The sequence below is a fragment of the Misgurnus anguillicaudatus genome, chromosome 13, assembly GCF_027580225.2.
Source record: "Misgurnus anguillicaudatus chromosome 13, ASM2758022v2, whole genome shotgun sequence".
Lineage (NCBI taxonomy): Eukaryota > Metazoa > Chordata > Actinopteri > Cypriniformes > Cobitidae > Misgurnus > Misgurnus anguillicaudatus.
Genome location: NC_073349.2, coordinates 35586378 through 35607583, shown reverse-complemented (window position 1 = coordinate 35607583; position 21206 = coordinate 35586378). Strand labels below are relative to the sequence as shown.

Here is a 21206-nt window from a genome sequence, read left to right as displayed (position 1 = left end):
ATAAGAGTTAAATTAATCTCCAAAATACCAGAAAGCATGGCTATGATGACTAATATAATAAAACCATGGTTACTTTTTCTAAGGGCTGACTAAAAAATTCAACAGAGATGACAATATAACACAAAAAACACAATAAACACCCATGTAAGACACTTATGCAATCGTTATTTGTATTGTATTTTAAGTGTTTTGTATGCAAACATTATGTAGCATGTTAACTCACCGACTGTAGATACCATCGTAACTCGAGTGATCGCTTAATATATGGATGATGAAATGATGATCCAACACACATCTTTAATTTCTCAGCACTGTTGCACTTTAAACACTTTGTTCTGTGCCCGAAACTTTATAAACTTCTCCCGAACCGGTAGCGGTGTGCGCCGGATCCTTAGCGTGGCGAGTTTGGCGTTGTAACGTGTCTTTGTTTTTTACAAATGCAGATCATTTTCTTCAGTCCGAAGTACAAACATAGCAGGCATCTTCCGTTAAACAGTAAATTACAGGTGATCCCAATTATTTTTTAAATTTTAAATCTGCAGACAGATGGATGCGCATCTTGCCAGAGACTCAGATAAACTCCGCCTTTGACCTTTACCCCTCCCATAGCCCCGAGAAGCCCGCTCTGGCCCAAGGAATTCGGCGGGCCAGAAAAGCCGGGCCTTAAGCCCCAACGAAGCACCAGTGAAGCACGATCATGCCCCGGAAGTGACAATGCAAACGCCACAGGCCTCGGCAGGCACTGGCACGCCCGATTGAAGCCCAAACACGGCTAATGACGTTTGAGCCTGCACGCGGGATACACACGTCCTTATATAAGCGCGGGTCAAGCGTCAAGAGCTCATTAATTTTCTCCTTCTGCAGGAACCTCTCTCTGCTCCGAAGAAGAAGAAGCCTCACCTAGTCCAGGCCTAGCGTCTTCCCCTGCCGTTTTCCGGCTGAGAACCGAAGATAGCAGAATCCAGGTCTAGCATCTTCCCCTGCCGCTTTCCGGCCGAGGACCGAAGATAGCCTTCGCCTGCCGTGGTACGGGCCCTGTGCAGCAGACAAATGCCTGACGAGGTCTCACCTGCGGCCACCCGGTAAGATCGATATTTTTAATATAAAGCTATAAGTAAAAAGCAGGCGCTGTTGTAATAGCGTCCAGCACAGCGGCTCGAGTGAGCCTCTCTGCTATTAATTTCCCCCGAGCGCTTCACCGGTGTGGCACCTCCCACGCCGGGACCACGCTTGTATGCATCGGTTGTCCTATCCATGTTTCGTGCTCCCCCTGGTGTTCCTCTCTCGCCGGGATGAACACGCGGCGAGCCATGAGACTAGATGGATGCATAGACAAGCACACCCGGGCTAACCCCCCCTGTGTTCTGTCACAACGCAACCGTTCATGCTTTACTCTCACAGAGTCCCTCGCTCCTCTCACATTCAGTGGCGAGATCTCTGGCACATTTATATGAATCCCCCGAGTGCATCGGGTGATACCGTTCATACGATGCATGGCTGTTCTATCTGTGTTGCTGCTCCCCTCTGCAGTTCCTCTCGTTGAGATGAACAAGCGGGGGAACCGTAGAACTAAGGTAGATGCATACGACAAGCAAACACGGGCGGGTCTGCCCCGTTTCCTGTCATAGCACAGCCACTCGTGCTCTACGCTCGCGGAGTCCCTCGCTCCTTTCCCCACAGTGGTGAGGTCTCTTAACGGCTTCTTAGAGTTAGCACGCGGTCTTACGGCTCGCTGTCTCTAAATGTAGTGTTCAACGATTACAGAGCTTCATGCCCCTTCCCTTCTGGAGCGACGCGATCTCATTCGTCTGCTCGATAGGGCGGACACACCGCTTTTGGAGCACTAAGAACACTCACTATAAGAGCTTAACCGGCCTGAGTCTGTCTCACTCCGGTAGAGCTCACTATTCGTCTATACAGAGCTTCATGCCCCTCCCCTCCTGGAGTGGCGCGATCTCATTCGTCTGCTCGATAAGGCGGACACGCCTCTATTGGAGCGCTAAAAACACTTATTATAAGAGCTTAACCGGCCTGAGTCTGTCTCACTTCGGGAGAGCTCATTATTCGTCTGCCCAGTCATTTCTCTCTGGTTTAGATGGAATCAGAGGCAGAACGAATTTGTTTATAATATACTGAGGCCCGAATACCTCCCTTTATTCAGTCCCGTCCTATATCAGTGCGCAGAATATTAATACATTCCTATATACCCGTTTTTTCTGCCATTTAATAAACGGCAAAACCACGGGCCTCACCGCAGACTTCCTCTCTGTGATGGGTCCAGTCTGACATTAAACCACTTAGACATACTGCTCTGCTCTGTGAGCCGTTCTGGTCACCGTCACTACTGAGGCTCGTGCACCTGAACAACCGAGCTCTGGTCTTTGCAGCACAGCTGCGTCGACAGAGAACGAACTGTCTGGGAGAAGTCGCGCCTCGGCTGGATTGCCCTGAAATGTTTTCTATGTGTTGTTTATCCAAAAAACATACTGTGTAATACTGTCGGTTATGCGACCTCACTATAGTGGCGAACGGTATTGAATTCCTCTAAGAGCAATTTCCGTGCTTACTATACTGTGTATTGACACCCCACGGCTGTACGGTGTCTCTAACACCTTTCTGCCAAATTCGCTCGCAGCCCACCTCAGTTTCTCCTCTACGATACTGACGGCGCAAACTAGCATGGTCTTACGGCTGTTATTTTCTCATCCTAGAGAGACGGCAGCCTCAGACTTTTTCATGGCTCCAAGCGTTTGAATCGTGCCCTCTCCAGACGGCCACTCAAAGGCTTACAGCCAAGCGGTTTATGACGGTTTAATACTCGGAGATATTAAGGGTAATCTCGTTTAAGACCGGCTCACGTACCCCTCTAACGTGCCCCAGAAAGCTGAATATCGTGGCATTCTGTTCATAAGACCACTTCAGTTTGACTAAGCAAAGGTCCCGCCCCGAGCTGACGGCCGGGAAGCTTATGCTTTAAGTTACACACAGCTGCATGAAGTGCTATCATTACGAATTCGCCAGCATCTGCTGTGGGTTGAACACGCTTTACGACAGCAATCAGCCTTCGGCGCGTGGAACGCCCGTTTGTCTCATATCAATCACCTTGTACTGTACATACGATCCATTAAGGGGATGATTTTAGCACTGCAGCACTCTCGACCGTGTCATTGTCATAATGCGTTCGGGCAAACTACGGTGGTTTCATTATTTACCGAACCAGACTGAGATCTCACCCCTGTACAAGCTGAGGCACCGCACTCTGGAACTGTCCAAGGTCCTGTATGACAGATACGTCTGACGTACATCAGACGATCAGCTGTTCATCTGCGTCACAGATCACTCACTAGCGCACCTGTCAATACAGGTTATTTATGGATCGTTGACGTTATCACCTCCCGTGACAATGATGCTCACTCGTGGTTAGTCTACTCCATGTATGGATTAGCTCCTCGGGCATAGTCTTAGAGGTTTCTCATTTGACATTTGTGACATGGCCGGCTGGTCCCCGCCGTCCACGTTGTCAGTTTAAAGTTTCGACATCCCTGCTTCGCGCACTGAGGTTTGTTGCATTAAAGGTGCGCCTGTTAGCTCACCTGTATGCATGATATGGTTTTTAATTATATGCGTGCACCGTGCGCTTAGAGAAGCTCACATATGCACGCTATAACATTTCGGTATACACTAAAGATGCGCTTGGAAAAGCTCACCTGTATACACGGCTGTGTTATGCTTTGTGACACATACAATGTTGTTCATCTGTGTACATTCACGGTGCGTTGGGTGCCCACTGTTACGTTCATCAATCATATCTGTACACATTCACGGCGCGTTCTGTGCACTGATTTATCTATACGCATTCACGGTGCACTGAAGAGTTCACCCATGTGCGCACAATTTATTATCAGAACACATGACGGCGCGCTCGAGAATCTTGCCGGCCTGTGCATTATAACACTCTGATTCATCTATATGCATTCACAATGTACTCAAGTGTTCACCTGTGCCCGTGCAATTTATAGTAAATACACATTTACGCCGTGCTTGGAAAGCTCCAATCTGTGCACTATAATACTACCTATATGCATCCCGATGCGCTCGAGGGCGCACTTGGGTTCACACTATTGTGGTATCTGTATAATCCCACGCTATGAACCGTTCTGCTGCATATTATAGTCAGATCGGCTGTTCGTGAGCTTCGCAGATCACTCACTACGTATGCCTGTTGCTAACAGTGGTTATTTAGATGAATCGTTGAAGCCATCGCACTGGCTCACGCCCCTCTATGAGCTATGTCCTATATAGAGCCCACTCTGTGCGAGTTTGGCTTCTTCATGGACTTGGTCTACAGGGGTATCTATATTTAATATCTGCTACGCGGCCGGCTGGTCTTTGCCGTCTACGTTTGTCAGATTGTACAGCTTAGACGTCCCTGCTCTACAAGCGCAGGTTCTCTCGGCTCAATCATGCACGCTCATGCGTTTTATGTGTACACCACAGTGCGCTCGGCGAGCTCACCAACAGGACTCTGAATTTACTTATCTCGCACACCCGCGGCGCACTCGGTGATCTCGCTGTATTTTGCTATGTTATGTGCTCCCGGTGCGTTTTAAACCCCACCGTATGCGCGTTAACATTTTATATGGTGCTTATACTTTTGCTTTTAAGCTGTGAATATGCCGGATATAGGGCCACACGCAGTGTCTCTACGGAAAGGCACTTCAGTACGCTGTGTATGCACAGCGTGATGGGATTATGTTCCCCCATAGCGTCAGCAACTGAGGCAATGTGAAGTGAACCGTATTGAAAGGGAACGCTTAGGTTACTCACGTAACCCCGGTTCCCTGAAATAACGGAAACGAGGCATTGCGTCTCTTGCCGTGCTACAAACGCCTACGCAGCGAGTGTTATTCGGCTGCGTGCTTCAGTCGAATAATAATGATCTCTTGACGCTTGACCCGCGCATATATAAGGACGTGTGCATCCCGCGCTCCGGTTCAAACGTCATTGGTCTGTACTTTGTCAGCAACTGACGCAATGCTTCCTTCCCGTTATTTCATGGAACCGGGGTTAAGTGAGTAACCTAAGCGTTTTTTCTCACAAAGTGTTTTTCTTCAGAAGACACTTATTAACCCACTGGGTTATATATCCATTACTTTAATGATGGATGGATATACTTTTGAGCTTTGAAAAACATTGATCCCAGTTAATGCCATTATAAAGTTAAAATATAAATACAATATATACATGTAAAGAACCAGGAAATTATTTAATATAACTCTGATTGTGTTCTGTTGAAAAAGTAATAGATTACTTCTTGGGTGACATGATGGTAAATAATCAGTCAATTTTCATTTTGTTGGGAGGAGTAATCCTTTAACTCATTCGAGTCATCAGACAGTCATCTTGTTGCTTTGACTGAATTCAGTTACAGATCAAAATTAGGGATCGATCGATATGGATTTTTTTTGTGCCGATGCCGATTTTTTTTTTCCCATTAGCCTTAGCCAGAGCCGGATTAACCCAAAGGCAAACTAGGCACGTGCCTAGGGCCCGATTGGCGGGATGGGGCCCAGACAGAGGGGGAATTTTTTTTTTTTTTTTTTACAAATGTCCCATCTACAATTTCGCCGCTGTCGGGCGGGATCCCCTTATCTCCAAAACCATTATTTTTCAGGAAATTAAAAAAACGACGTATTTTTTAAGTTATTAAACATTATTTCAATTAAAGACGAGCTTTATGGCTCGGGAGCAGAGAGATACGAACTTATGCTCTCATTGATAAAATGGTACGGACACAAACGTCGCCGCTGCCAGCAGTGTTCAACAAATACTGCGGTCACATTGAGCCTTAAAGACGATGCTTCAATAGTTAACCAAAGCTGACTGTAGTATACATCTTACTAAACTCAATTTTAAAGGTTTACGATCTTTAAGTGATGCAATACAAAACACGATGAGCGGACTGCTGTCTAATAAGTGGAGATGAATCTGCTCGCAAACTTACCTTCGTGGCTCACGGGCTTTCTTCTGCACAGAAGCATTACAGCTATCAGGTTTTAATAAATGTACTTAAACCTAACTATTTTCACTTGTTAGTGCCTAACAAACAGAAGTATTTTATTAATTAAACAGCCATTTTATCTCCAATAAATAAAACATTTACTTGTGTTTAACATTCACAAAATAATTTAATGGTGTTATGCAAAACATTCAATTTAATTCAAAATTTAATTCAATAAAAACATTGCTGCTTGTGTTTTACATGCACAAAATAATTTAATGGTGGTATCCAAAACATTCAATTTAATTACAGTATTATATTAGATACATTTTAAAACTTCAATGCATGTATGATAAGCCTAGTAATACGTAAATATTTAAAATACATCAATAACTGATATCATAGGTTAACACAGATAAAATCATAGTTAAGTCTTTCTTTATTAAGCCCATTACTGAGTGTATTTGTGTTTGTGAGTTTATGACTGTTGTTGTCTGAGGTGGTGACTCGGATGGGGACGCCAGTCATCAGAATGGTTGATTTTCAAGTTCATAGTTCTAATCTGTACCTGACAGAGTTCTTTTAAGGACACAGACATGGTTGCTGCAAAAAATAAATAAATAAAGGACAAACGATCATTTCCCTACGTTATATAAGGCATGTTTGCGTATAATAACGAGGCAAAAAAAACTACAGTTCCTTGCATAATAATTCATGACTGCAATGGCAGAACTAGCGGGGTCAAGATTTTTTTCTTTAAGCCCCACAAAAATCACGTTAAATACCAAACATGATAACAAAACCAATGGATAGTGGCTAACTAAGTCAAATGCAAGCAATATGTGCTTTAAATTCACTTCACAAACGTGAATAGCGTAAAGAAAAATCTAGCAGCCTCAGAAACGATACATTAGAGTTTAGCACTACCATTACTTCGAGATAAAACTGTTATACATAATATAAAAACTGTTATTATATAATTCATATAACTGAAACATAAATAACCAGTGTTTTGAGGACATTTACCTCAGTGGACGTGTTGCTCGACGAGGATTTCGTTGCGATTCTCAATCTTGAAGAGAAATATGCAGCAAAGCTCTCCCGCGGATTACTGACACCTATTGGTTATTTACTTGTACTACTGCCTTAACAATGACACTCCCAATGGATAAGGTGAGGATAATTTAATAGCATTTAATAGAGCCGTGTAATGACGTATAAATAATAAATTTAGCAAAAAATTGTCTGATAGACTGGTTAATATACAACACATGACTTAATTTGTTATACAAACAACCAATTTGTAAGCAAAGACTAGGCTATGTAAAATGTGAATTCACTTTTATTAGTAACTTTGGTAAGTTTCAGATTTCAATTCATAAATAACCTCGATGGGGGGGGGCCCAAAAAATGCAGCCTGCCTAGTGTAGTCCATTTATTTAATCCGGCGGCTCTGGCCTTAGCCGATGACCCGATACAGGCTGCCGATTTTCTTTAGCCGAAATTTGGAGCCGATAGTGCTTTTGCTCATTCAGTTTACATCATAAAAATTACACAATGATAAAACCAAATGTTACAACTCTTCATTTAAAAAATGAACATTTATTGAACTATATTTAACAAATAGTAAAAACAGGTGAGGTAGAACAAGTAAGAAAATTCAGTGCTGCTGAAAATACTAAGCATATTAAAATAATTACACTATTGCACACAGTAGCAGCAACCAAGCAGCATAACAAGGGGAACACTTTACTTTTTCCTTGAAAGTAACCAACTATTTACAACCTATTTAATGCTTAGGTCTAAGTTTTAGTGCACTTTACTTAATCTCTTGTAGAGCAAATATCTTTCATAAGAAGACAAGGAAAATGTAAACAGCAGTACTGATCAAAAAACAACTTAAAAAAAAAAATTCTGAATAACATGCGCATTGCCCCACTTCTGTACCTCACACACCCTAGGGCCCTATAATAAATGCGAGGGATGCACTGAGAGAGACATGGATGAGAGAGTGCATTAGTGCTGCAACAACGCGTCAACGTCATCGATTACGTCGACTACGAAAATACGTCGACATGCGAAAAATGCGTCGACGCGTCACGCTATTTACATTTATCTCGCGTTGTTACTGACAGAGAAGACGACTGATTCGAGAGTATCATGAAAGGTTAGCAGTGTTTTCCCACACACACTGGTTCTTCTGTAGTAACTCTGTGTAATGCAATTTTTTTTAATTTGCGCCGAAATTGTCTGCGATGTCACGTTTATAAATCACCTCTCGTCGTCATGTGCGCAATACCTTGCTTCTTGATATCAGATGTGCAAACAATATGAAACAGGCAAGGGAAACGCGAAACACTGTGTTTAATTTCAGTTTTGGGAGAACGTCAGTTTCAGAAACAGTTCCTTGCCTCTGAGAAGTAAATTTGACTTTTTTTTAAAAAAGGTTTGTGTCGTGTAATTCAGGAACTGACTTGCCAGCTAGTGACTTGTATATCTGCCTAGAATGCAAGTATGCTTCTTTAAGCGCTTTTATATTTAAAGTAGGGATGCAGTTAATTTTCCCGACCGACAACCGTAGCTTCTAAACCGAACATTTACCGTTAACTTATACGATTTTAATATGTAATTGTCATTGAGTAAAAATACAGTTGACGGTTGTCTGTGAACTAGTAAAAACAAAACATTTAATTTGAACGTGCAAACAGCAGCGACAGATCAACAACAGAACCAGGATTCATACATACATATCAGATATCCACGCAACATTACCTTATTAAAAAGCACGCGATCTGTCCAGAGGATTAATATCCAAAAGGCAGATTGTCTCTGTTTCATCTACCACAGTGGTCATTTCTAAAGCAGGACGCTTTTCTGAAAGTTTTGGTTTTGCGTCGTCTTTCTCCGTTTGTGCAAAAAAGACGTGTATGTTCAGGGTCAGAGGCCATCAGCGAACGTCTGTCCGGATGTGCGAGAGACGGACCGCGTCATCTTGCGCGAACATGCGCGCGTTCAGCTTCCAAACACGCATACAAATGATTTCTAATACAAATGATTACTTTATTAGACCGTCAGGGCAGCAATCATTTGTGTCATTTACAGGACATTCACAAATTAAAGATAGAAAAGTGGCGAAATGTCTGTCGGCTCATGACGACACGCACCATGTATTAACAAATATTTGTTTATTTTAACTGATAATGTAAATCAGTCATAAATTCTTACCTTCAGTTAACGGTTAAACGGTCAATGTGAACATCCCTAATTTAAAGGAACAGTATGTAAAATTGTGACCAAAACTGGTATTGCACTCACAAAACTTGTGGCTAAAACTGTTACTGCAATCCAACAACTAGTGGCCAGTACACAAAATGACAACATAAAAATCAGTTGAGGGCTGCAACTCCACTTTTTAAATAACAATATCCTGGCCATACCACTGTTGTCAGTGATATACGTAAGTATTTGAAATGAAAAAATTTCTTAATGTCTTGTGACATATCAGGGCCATTTTATGATTAATTGATATAAATTTTTTACATACTGTTCCTTTAAAAGAAACCCACAAATTAAAAGGAAATGACCCAATTTATGTGTATATTTACAGCTGGTTTATTCGCACTGGTTTAGTATTACCTGAGGTAATTTCTCCGGACCTTTTTACAGAAGGTAAAAGTCGACGTAATCTACTGACATGGAGCATTCGGACTGGACTAAAATTAGGGATGCACCGATCCGATATTCTGGATCGGTATTGGGGCCGATCCGGCCTTTTTTGCTGGATCGGATATCGGACTAACAGGACCGATCCAACTCCATTACTGCACATTACCCATGGTTGTCACTGACAAGCGATTAAAACGTCAAAGTATTATAAACGCACCATAAACGTTTTTATGCACTATAATCAAAGTCATCTTACACTCAATAGCTTCATGTGAAGGAACAAACTCACATTTAAAGATATTAATGTTCACAGAAACACTGTAACTTACTTGCAAACTGAGTTAATCCACTGATGAGAAGCGGACAGATGAAAACGCGTCATTCAACACACGCACACACACAATAACTGTAACGTTAGGCTTTATTAAAGATCTGATTTTATAAAGTCTCAGTAAGCTGTTGAATGGATGCAATTCAGTATGTGCTGACCACACGATGCATCTAATCTCTTTGTGTTTTAATAGTTATGAACGTAACTTTCCATTGCGGAGCAAGGATTCCCATGTGAGGATGCTTCTATAGGATCAATGCTGCATCCAGGAAGCACAGTATTGCGCACTCAATATGATTTAGGCACATTAATTCTGCACCCGAAATGTGCATAAAAGGTCCAGTTAAGCGCATAATTCCCAAAATAACCATCTTCACACTAAAGCTTTTTTACTGTGACTTTTTGCGCAATTAAGGAAAATATATTTAGCATACTTATTTGATCAAAGGTGCCTATTTTACTTTCTCCTAAACACTGCCATGGTTAATAATTACTAATGTTCTTGTAACTTGTAAATCATTTTAAATTATTGTTTTTTACTTTAAAATTATAATTATAAATAATATAATTATATTATGCTAGATTTATCAGAAAGCACTATACACATTTATATAGTGTGTGTGTCTGTGTGTAATTTAAATTGCTCAAGAAAAATACAGTAGTATCGGATCGGCAGGTATCGGAATCGGCCGATACTCAGAATTCGGGTATCAGAATCGGATCGTAGATGGAAAAAGTGGTATCGGTGTCGTGGAATTTTAGCCGCATCAAATAATCCTCACTAAGAGTGAAAGTCAAGGATCACACAGACACACTGTCGAAAGAATTTTCTTTGTCTGAATTTTATATATTCTGCAGAATAGGCTCTCACTCCCTGGTGCTAGAAGTCTAAACCCAAGAGCCCCGATTACAAGGTTGAACACACATTTATAGTAAGATGCTGAAACACATACAATCCTCCCTTTCTACGTCATCTAGAAGATAACCTTCAGTTTGTCAGTGATTAAGAACATAAACAGTTAAACATCTTGTCATATAGGACAGTACATGCTGGTACATGATGTTTAAGTCATTGGACATTGTACTTGCTGAAAAGACAGAAAGAGCATAATTCTGTACGTTAGCAGCAAAACATGATCTCCATATGAATCACAATTTGTGAGCTTATGATTGTTATTAAAAATGAAAAATAGGATGAAAAATAAAACATAATAATATGAAAATAAAAGCATAATACAAATCTTCCACTACACTCCTCCCTTTTTATGATTTATTCATGGCTTCATGACTCTCATCGTTACATAGGGTTTTTTTTAATTGTAGTGAAGATGTTGAGCACAGTTAGAGTTGGGGTCGTGAGCCCTGGAGCACAGTTAGAGTTGGAGTCGTGAGCCCTTGTTGATTAATTTCCTTTGTAGGTTCGGGTTTGGTAGGACCACACGGTGCAGTTGTGCCAAGCTATTATTAAAAATGTTGTGCGCGTGTCCAAACCACCCCTAGAATACTGGAGTCATCCTCCCTTTGGTTCACACCTTGCAGTCCAGGACCAACCCTCCAGCAATGGGCAACGTGCACCCAGGTGGCACGTTCCGCGACCTTCACGGCGGTGTGGGTCGTCAGCAGAACCTGAAATGGCCCCTCCCACCGTCTAGCCTTCCAGGATTTCCTCCTCAGGTTTTTCACCAACACGAAATCTTCTGGTTTGATGTTGTGCAAAGGTCCCTCTGCGGGGTGTGGTAGTGCTGCTTTAACCTGTTTTGAGATATTTTGAAAAATGGAAGACATAGAAATACAATACAGCAACATTTCATTTTCATTTTGAAGGGTATCACCTGTCGCCCTGTGTGGTTCCCACCCCATATGTGGGGGTCTTCCAAAAATTATTTCAAAAGGGGACAATTTTGTTCGGTCTCTGACCCTCATTCTCATGTACATGAGTACCAGTGGTAAGCACTGAACCCAATTCAATTTTGTTTCTTCACACATTTTGCTTAGTTTTGCCTTGGTGGTGCCATTCTCTTTTTCCACTGCACTCCCACTTTGTGGGTGGTAGGCGCAGTGATTGGTCAAATTTATTTGCAAAAATTTACCCACATCTTTCACCACCTGAGCAGTGAAGGGTGCTCCATTATCACTGGAAATTTTTTTTTGGGAATCCCCATCTGGGAATAATGTCTTTCAACAGCATTTTTGTCACCCCAGCACTGTCTGCATGTTTGGTGGGCGTGGCTTCGGTCCACTTCGAAAACATGTCTGTCATCACCAAACAATAATGTTTACCATCTGCTGGTGTCAATTCAATGTAATCCATCATTACATGTGTGAATGGTCCCTCAGGAATGGGATGCCCCACAGGTGCAGTTTTTACCCCTCTTGCAACATTATTACCCAGACATATATGACAGTTTTCACAGTGTCTCTGTGCTACAGGAGAAAAACCCTTTGTGAACCAATTTTGTGCCATGGCTGTCAGCATTCCTCCTTTGGACACGTGGTCTAAACCATGTGTCAACCTGGCAAAATGGGAATAAAAGTGTTTAGGTAAACAAGGTTTTTGATTTGGACCCATCCAAATCCCTTCAGGAGTCTTGGTAGCTCCACACGATTTCCATAGAGCTATTTCTGTTGGGAGAGAAATGTTTGCATGCTTATTAGTGACTCCTGTGCTGTTTCAGCTTCCTTTTCCTGGGAAATCTGTGTAAGAGAAAAATCTACATTAGTAGTCATGTGAAACGCTTGTTTTGCCGCTGCGTCAGCGCGTGCATTGCCTCTGGATATCACGTCCTGTTCCTTGGTGTGCGCTTTGCATATGCACACAGCTATTTGAGAAAGGAGTAAAATTTTCTTTAGGAGAGCAGCTGTCAGTAAAACCAGCAGTCAATGTAAATGGTTATAGATTGATTAGTAGCAAGTTGACAAGCTTGTGTTAGTGCATGCAATTCAGCCACCTTTGCAGATTTGTGAGGTGGTAAGCATCCGGATTTCACTACTTCAAAGTCAGACACAACTGCCCACCCCATCCTATTCATGCCTCTGTCATCTCTGGAAGAGGAACCATCCACAAAATATGTGAGGGTGCATTAAGGTATGGGTGTGTCGGTGAGTCAGGCCTTGGTGTACATACTTCCCGTAGGGCAGACAAACAACAATGTGGTGTACCTTCATTAGGTGTAGGTAACAATGTCGCCGGGTTCAGAACTGTACATCTTTCATCTGTGACATTAGACATTTGTAACAATGCACAGGAATAACGCAGCCACCTTGCTGCAGACAAGTGAGATGTGCGCTGTTCAAGCAGTATATAAGACACAGAATGAGGAAACCAACAGACGCAGCTGTGCGTATCCCACAAACTCACTGCTGGATTGTACAGCTTTTTCCGCAGCTGCCACACTGCCCTGAGACATCCTGGTAGGCCTCTGGCCACCGCATCAAGGTGACCTGAAAAATATGCAACTGGTCACCATGTTCTTGCAACAAAACAGATGTCATACAGCCATTTCTTTCATCCACAGTTTGAATAAAAGGCTTTTTTTGGATATGGCAGCCCCAAAGTGGGTGCCTGCTGTAATGTCTGTTTTAGTTCCACAAATGCCCTTTCAGCCTTCTCTGTCCATTCTACCTTCTCTGATGGTGCTAAAGGTTTCTCATAAATCATGTCATGCAATGGTTCTTGCATCTCAGAATAGTTAGCCATAAAAGTCCTGCAATAAGATGTCTTACAAAAATGACATCACTTGTTTCTTTGTAATGGGTTTTGGTATGTTAGCTATCACCTCTATTCTATTTGGAGAGAGAGACTTATTCATTGATGTAATTTCATGTCCTAGAAAGGTTACTTTCTGGACAGAGCACTGTACCTTCTTGGGGTTGACATTGTGGCCCTCCTCAGCTAGATGAGTGAGCAGCCGTATGGTGTTGTCTGTGCACGATTGCTGAGTCGGTGCCGCCACCAAGAGGTCATCCACGTACTGCAATAAAGCAACATCGTCATCCAACACAAGTGTCTGTAATGAACAATGCAATTCTGGGTTGTAAATCGTGGGGCTCTCGCTATACCCCTCAAATGTAAAAGCAAATCAAAACTGGCTATCAGGATGGACAGGAACACTGAAAAATGCATTCGAAATATCCACTACACTGAAAACCACTGGCTGTCAGCTGGTATCTGTGAGAGAATTGTGTAAGGGTTTGGCACATTAGGTGCCCTTGCTTGTACCGCAGTATTTACTGCTTGCAGATCTTGAACAAACCTCCACTCTGTGGGCTGACCTGCTTCTCTGACCTTTTGTTCAGGAAAAATGGGTGATCTTACAGGTGAGTGTGGGCAGGGAACAATTATCCCTCTTTCCAATAAGGCCTGAAATGGTGGCCTGAAGCGCCTCCCTTTTCAGAGGTTATTTGGGGTTTACATGGTCTGTAATCACTCTTTGGGGTGATAACTACTGATTCACACCCTTTAATCAAACCCACATCATATTTATCTTTAGCCCACAGGTAATCAGGTACTTTGTCAAGAACTTGTTGCTGTAAATCAATACTAGCACACGTCATGTGTGCTTGCAAAATGTTTTGTAAATTTGAATCTGCAGAAACAGCTTTCTGTATAACTCTCTCTCTCTCTCAGCAATGAAAAAAGAAACACAACTTCTGTGTGCTGTTATCTGCTCTGAGAACTGCACGTTATCTGACAACATTTCCCAATCTACAGCCTCACTACAGGCCTTTGCAAATCACCTGCTTTTTCCCATGGCTGACTGTTATTTTTTGCAATGGAAACATGGGGTACCGAATTTTCAACATCAAAAAGTTGTTCTTGCTTTTCTGTCAATTTAACGAGTGCCACACACCATGAGTCATTCCAGCATATATTTGGGTTATAGTCAAACCTTCTGTTTTTACAGCGAACCATTTCTCTTCCCACTCTCTCTCTGTTGTGTCAACAACATGAGCTGTGCAATGCATGTTATCAGCTGGAATGACCTCGCTGGCTTGTGGCAATCTTATCTTCCCTTCAGCATGCAACTCTTCACTCTGAAAGGCCCATTCATACACATATAACAGAGACACACACATAGACGACATTCTGGGATCCCAACAAGAAATATTCAGGCCTTGGTTGTTACATAAGATGCTAGCATTCATTTTACACATCAAATCCCTCCCCATGAGGTTTACCGGACACGCATCAGATAAAAGGAACATATGCATAAACTCATTACCGTCATGCATACAACAGAGTGGAGCAGTAAATTCTTCCCTCACTATATGCCCCGTAGCACTCATAGATGAGTTAAACTGCCCACTCAAGGTGACAAATGGGAATTCATCTTTGCGTATGACAGAGTTAGTTGCACCAGAGTCTACCATAAACAACAATGCCTGTCCCTCAACCATTATTTCTTAGAGAGGAAATTTAGAGTATGCCTCTCGATCAACATCAAGCAAAGCAAGTTCTTCATTGCATAGAGCATTCCTTTCCCTATCACACACATCAGAAAAAACAGAATTAGCAAGCAGATAATATGGCATTCGAACCGCAGAAAAAACAAGATTGGACTTACCCCCTTCCGTCTGATTCTCTCTTTCCCCCTCCTGGCTTCAGTCCCCTTTTTCTTTACACCCCGCAAAGGTTCCCGCGCCGTTTGGGATTCCGGTGTCTCTTGACATTTCAGGAATTGGAAACATTGGTTTTTCAAGTGTCCGCAATACCAGCAAACTTTTTCTTTCTTATTTTCCCGCCGCTGCTTTGCTCTCCTCTTCTCTCGTTCTTTCTGCTGCCAGTTCTCCTGGAAACATTGTCCTTGTGAAGGGAAACTGTGCTGATTACGCCGTTGCTGGCCCCATTCGCCTATCTTTACAAAAGCTGAAGATAGTTGTTGATAGGGCTGCACGATAATGAGAAAATATGCGATATGCGATAGTTCTGTTGGTGGGTGCGATGGCGATATGCCTTGCGATATGTCTTACTTAGAGAAATTATTTTTTTATTTGCTTTTATATTAGCTTTTAGATATGCAATGAAATAAAGAGGTAATGCATATTCTTAAGATGTAATTAAACTATGCTATACATGTGACAAAAAACTAGTAATGTGTGACCATAACGCAGTACTTTGATTTATTGAATATTTGAAGAGTTTGGTTCCAAAACGAGATAAACGCCATTTTTGAAAAAAATGAGTTACTGCCAAAATCAGTATTATATCAGGTCAGTAGTTAAAAGTAATTTCTTAATTTTACGCAAAATCCAATATCCGCCGTGTTATTCTGTCATCTTTTCTCCCTTTTTTCCCAAAATGCGATAAACGCCACTCCTCCTTTTTTACAGAACGCAATAAATCCCACAGCGCACCATTCACGCAATGTAAACAAACATGTTCGTAACAGCTGGCGGAGTACATGGAGTCCTAGTTTTCCTCATCTACTTTGTACTTTGTGATCAACAAACAAAACAAAATAATACTTTAATTGCATTGATATAAACCTGTGATGGTTTTCTGTGACGGGAAAGAAACGTAAGCCAACATCTAATAATTTCCCTGAGAGGCACTCGGGAGACGGGTGCTTGTTCTCCCGACAGCATCAAGCTTCTCATGCTAACACATTGACCCCAGAGGATCTTATGTAAAACTTTCCATAATTTTACTCAAAGTCAACGAAAATCGAGCAGGACCAGAAACATTTTACAGCTGATCGCTGTGAAAGACGTTAAGCGAAGACGTCAAGTAACCGCAATGACAGGGTTCTTAATATGACAAAGTAAGTGTTTTGATTAATAACATTAATGTTTATATTTTTAATTAGTGTGTACAACTAGTCAACTAAATGAATATAACATGGCAAAGATGAATGCACATTTATATAGGCTACTTGTCATGGATTTATTGCATTTTGTGGAAAAAATAATCCGTTTTTATAATAAATCTTTGAAAATCAACTTATGGATTTGAATTTTTTATGTTTTTATAACCTAAAGATGCTGTGTGAAAGTTTGTAACAGAAAATAGTTGTTTTCATCTTGTCACTTTTTTGGTATAGAAAACACGTTTTTACCAAAATTTGTCAAAATGGATTTATTGCGTTTTGGAACCAAACTCTTCATTTATATTAATTTCATAAATCCAACCACTCCAAACTCTCTTTCCTTTCTCTTTGACATGAACAAAGCTGAATGAACTTGTGAATATGACCCCCTTTAAAGGGATTTATTAACATTGTGAGAGGTGTAGAAAGACTAACTTTATACAATAAAATGTATAGTATATTAATGATAGACAATGCAGGCCTATGGATTATAAAGTTGATAGGTTTGTGTAGAAGCAGTAAAAGTGCCTCTCTTTCTATTCCTCTGTTGCAGATTAAAAGAGCTTAATCCGTCATTATTTTAGATTCAAAAGTATACTCTATGTAAAGTATGTAGATTCAGCATGACGTGATGTTTGACAGTTTGAGCTGCTCATTCAGTACAATGGGCTTAACATTGGTTATTTGCTACCATCTTTGTAGCAAACATTTTAGATATAAAAAGACGGTTCATTGATAATAATACTATAAACATGGGAGAAAGAAAGTGCACCGCGTGGCCGTCACTTAAACAAGAGTAAGTTTTCATCGCCATAGAAACCGGAGGCACGCTTGAGACTGCACATGCGCTATAGTGCGTTAGGGCTGACGCTTCATGGCCGTCTCTGATCGACTTGGGTTTAAACAGACCCGGTACCGTCCTGAAGTAATTAAAATGGGACCGAGTCGGACCCGACTGACCTTTCAAAATATAAACTCGTGTCCTTCCGTGAAGACCTCTAATGGATACAACTATGATCAAGTTCAGGAACATGGAAGGATACAATGTGACACTGAGCTTTGCGTCGCACCTAATTCATTGAGAAACAGAAAGCACGCGAACGCACAGCAAACTCATCAGAAAAGACACGGCGTGCTCGCACGCATAATGTCATTATTACGGACAAAAAAAGACAAAATTTGATGCTAAATATACGTGGGCAGTTGTTAATATACTTGAGAGAGCCGTTCAAGTAAAGTAAGTTTGTGGGAACCACCTTCTGATCGGTGTAATTTGGACAATGCAACACACAAATGATAGACACGTAAAATAACTGCAAGTTATCGCAGCTCCCTGCGATATGCATATCGCTTACACAGTTATCGCGATGGCGATACATTTTCGATATATCGTGCAGCCCTAGTTGTTGATCGGCCTTTCTCTGCTTCTTTCGTTTTTCTTCGTCATGCAGGCATTCAGCATGTAGAAAATGTGTAATGACCTCACTCAGCTTTCCTGATTCCCATCCGATGCAGGTTTGCTTTACCTTCATTGGAATTTCAGGTTGAAGTCCCCGAGGAACATTTGCTTTAGGTAGGATTCCCAGGATGTTACCTCTCCTGTGTTGATGTTTTTTATATGAACTTCCTCCTCTTCCCCTTCCAAAGTGTTGTCGAGGAGGATTGGTGAGTTAGCTCAGGTGGTAGTTCTTGTGCTGGCGGGGGTGCAGTTTGTATTCTTGGTAATGCTTCTTGTACAGGTGGTTGTGGGAGTCTTCTTGGAGGGGGTTGGAGATCATCGTCTAGAAGAGGTACCTTTGTATAAGAGAAATCTACCCCAGGTGGGGTACGTGCAGGTGCATATTGAGGAGGAAAAAACAGAAAGTTAGGTAATGTAATGAATCTGATGTAGGAAAACATTTGCTTAATGTTTAGCTCTGACTTAGTCTGAGTCAGTTTGTCCTTGGTCTTTATCTTACTCTGTGCTCTCATTTCTCTGCCATCCGCAATGATTTTTTCCCTTAATAAAGTGAGTGCTTTTACACTCAGTGTTCCTTTTAGGTAGCCTGGGTGCCAGCCGATCTTAGCCCCGCCCACCACGATTTGAAATACGGGGAAGATCGGTCTGGGGATTCACCGTTGAGGAGCTACTATGAGAATATCAAAACAGGCCGATGAATCAAATTGTGAGGGCGGGCTTTATACGATGATTGACAGATAAACAACAGTAACGTAATGAACCACGTCACCAAAGAGCGCGTGTGTTGAATGGCTGCCGCTGTAGAGTTCAGATGTGTGGATTCTGACATTGAGTCTGTTCTAAAAGATATCGACAGAGCATTGATTTTAAAAGAGGAACAGAGAAACGCGAGCAGGGCATTTGTTGATGTTTTTGCCGTCCTTATGGGATTCGGCAAAGGTTGGACGCAACTGAAATGGGCAACCTTATCATGGCGAGGCAACTCTGCGTGCACGACGAGATGGATATAATTAGCGGTCGTTGCCAGCTTCTTTTCGGAAGCCCGGAATCGTGGTTGTCTAATAAGTGGAGGGACATGCTAGGCTCCAATATTTTCAAGCCAACGTAGGGTATCGTCGTGGATGAAGTTCACCTAACATACAAATGGTAAGAGATAGTCATACTCTATGACTTAGTAAATACTTCATGTTGTGATATAAACGAAATGTTGTAAACATAGTAGGTGTTGATGTACATTCGCTAACTCAGACTTAGTATAATCACAATGTTAGTGTCGTAGCGAAATAACTAGCAGTTCGGTCAGGCTGCAAAGACGTAATTTCAACATACACTCCGTTGCTCTGATTGGTCGTAGGTCTATCCAATTGAGTGCAGAGGCATTTTTCGGTTGAGACACGCCTCATAATTATAGCTCAATGGAGAGGTATCAGACTCAAATTCTGACTAGAATTGAGTATGACAACGTCAGGCTACCTTTTAGGAGGAAAATCATACCTTTTCTCCCAGATTTTTACACTTTCCATCGCCCCCGTGCCCTTTGATTTGATCACTCGAGTATACACACCATTTTCCAGATCCATTGACTTTCACTCTCTTTCGAATTACCCTGACCCATGGTCACGAACGAAAAACGCTTACCATATTATCTATTCAGATGCCACCACAACGGTTCTTTCCAGGATTCCGTCAGCTTTGACTCCAGAAATGGTTGAGACTCTCCCTTCCCTTAGGCCTGGGGTACGGAGCCCGAGACCTCTTGTCTCAGGGGTGATCAGTCGGTCTCTCCCAAACCTTCTGGAGTCCCCAGCTTTGGAATCCGTATCCTCGTTGCCATTATTGTCGTGGAATTTTAGCCGCATCAAATAATCCTCACGAAGAGTGAAAGTCAAGGATCACACAGACACACTGTCAACAGAATTTTATTTGTCTGAATTTTATATATTCTGCAGAATAAGCTCTCACTCCCTGTTGCTAGAACTAGAAGTCTAAACCCAATAGCCCCGATTACAAGGTTGAACACACATTTATAGTAAGATGCTGAAACACGTACAATCATCCGTTTCTACGTCATCTAGAAGATAACCTTCAGTTTGTCAGTGATTAAGAACATAAACAGTTAAACATCTTGTCATATAGGACAGTACATGCTGGTACATGATGTTTAAGTCCTTGGACATTGTACTTGCTGAAAAGACAGAAAGAGCATATTTCTGTACGTTAGCAGAAAAACATGATCTCCATATGAATCACAATTTGTGAGCTTATGATTGTTATTAAAAAATGAAAAAGGATGAAAAATAAAGCATAATAAAAATCTTCCACTACATCGGTGCATCCCTAACTAAAATCACTGAGAAGCTCTGATAAAACTTGCTTTACCCCACCTCCCTATGTAAAACTAATCCCGTCCGAATAGTACTTTAGTAGTTAAAGTAACAGCTGGTTGGATTAAACACAAGGTTATTGGGTCATGTTTAGTCACTATTTTAATAGTCTTTATGTCTGACAACAGAACAGATAATATGTGAAAATAGCATTCAGTTGTGTTAAAATACAATAAAAGAAACAATGACTGTCAGATCAGACAGAGAGTAGAAAAACAGATTATCCAACAGAATAAATAGCTAATCAAAAAAATAACATTATATTAATAATAAAAAATTATCGTTAGAGTAGTCGACTAATCGGAAAAATAATCGCTAGATAAGTCGACAGAAAAAATAGTCGTTAGTTGCAGCTCTAGAGTGCATCTATCTTTGCGCTCCCAGTGAACGGAAATGTTGACAAAACTTACAAAATAAGTTCTCCGGTCACATAAAAGTCATGTGGGAACTGCTCGGAACTAAGTGCTTAGCGTCGAATTTCTTAATTTTTTTGCTGACGAAAATTCCGCTGAATAAAACTCCTACAAATACCACGGAATCACAGAACAACGTCAGCATT

General features: G+C 41.5%; 2 long non-coding RNA genes across 2 annotated transcripts in view; one reads left to right on the top strand and one right to left on the bottom strand.

The window, feature by feature from the left end:
• Positions 1-395: 395 nt before the first annotated feature.
• Positions 396-21206, top strand: part of LOC129435006 (uncharacterized) — a 34557-nt gene continuing 13746 nt past the window's right edge. The window contains exon 1 of the long non-coding RNA XR_012373028.1: positions 396-1082. This is a non-coding gene — a long non-coding RNA (uncharacterized lncRNA). The remainder of the gene's footprint in view (positions 1083-21206) is intronic.
• On the bottom strand, positions 6252-17250 carry LOC129434993 (uncharacterized). The gene is made up of 2 exons (XR_012373027.1): positions 15563-17250; positions 6252-13969 (listed from the first exon to the last, which is right to left on the bottom strand). It is a non-coding gene; the product is annotated as an uncharacterized lncRNA (long non-coding RNA).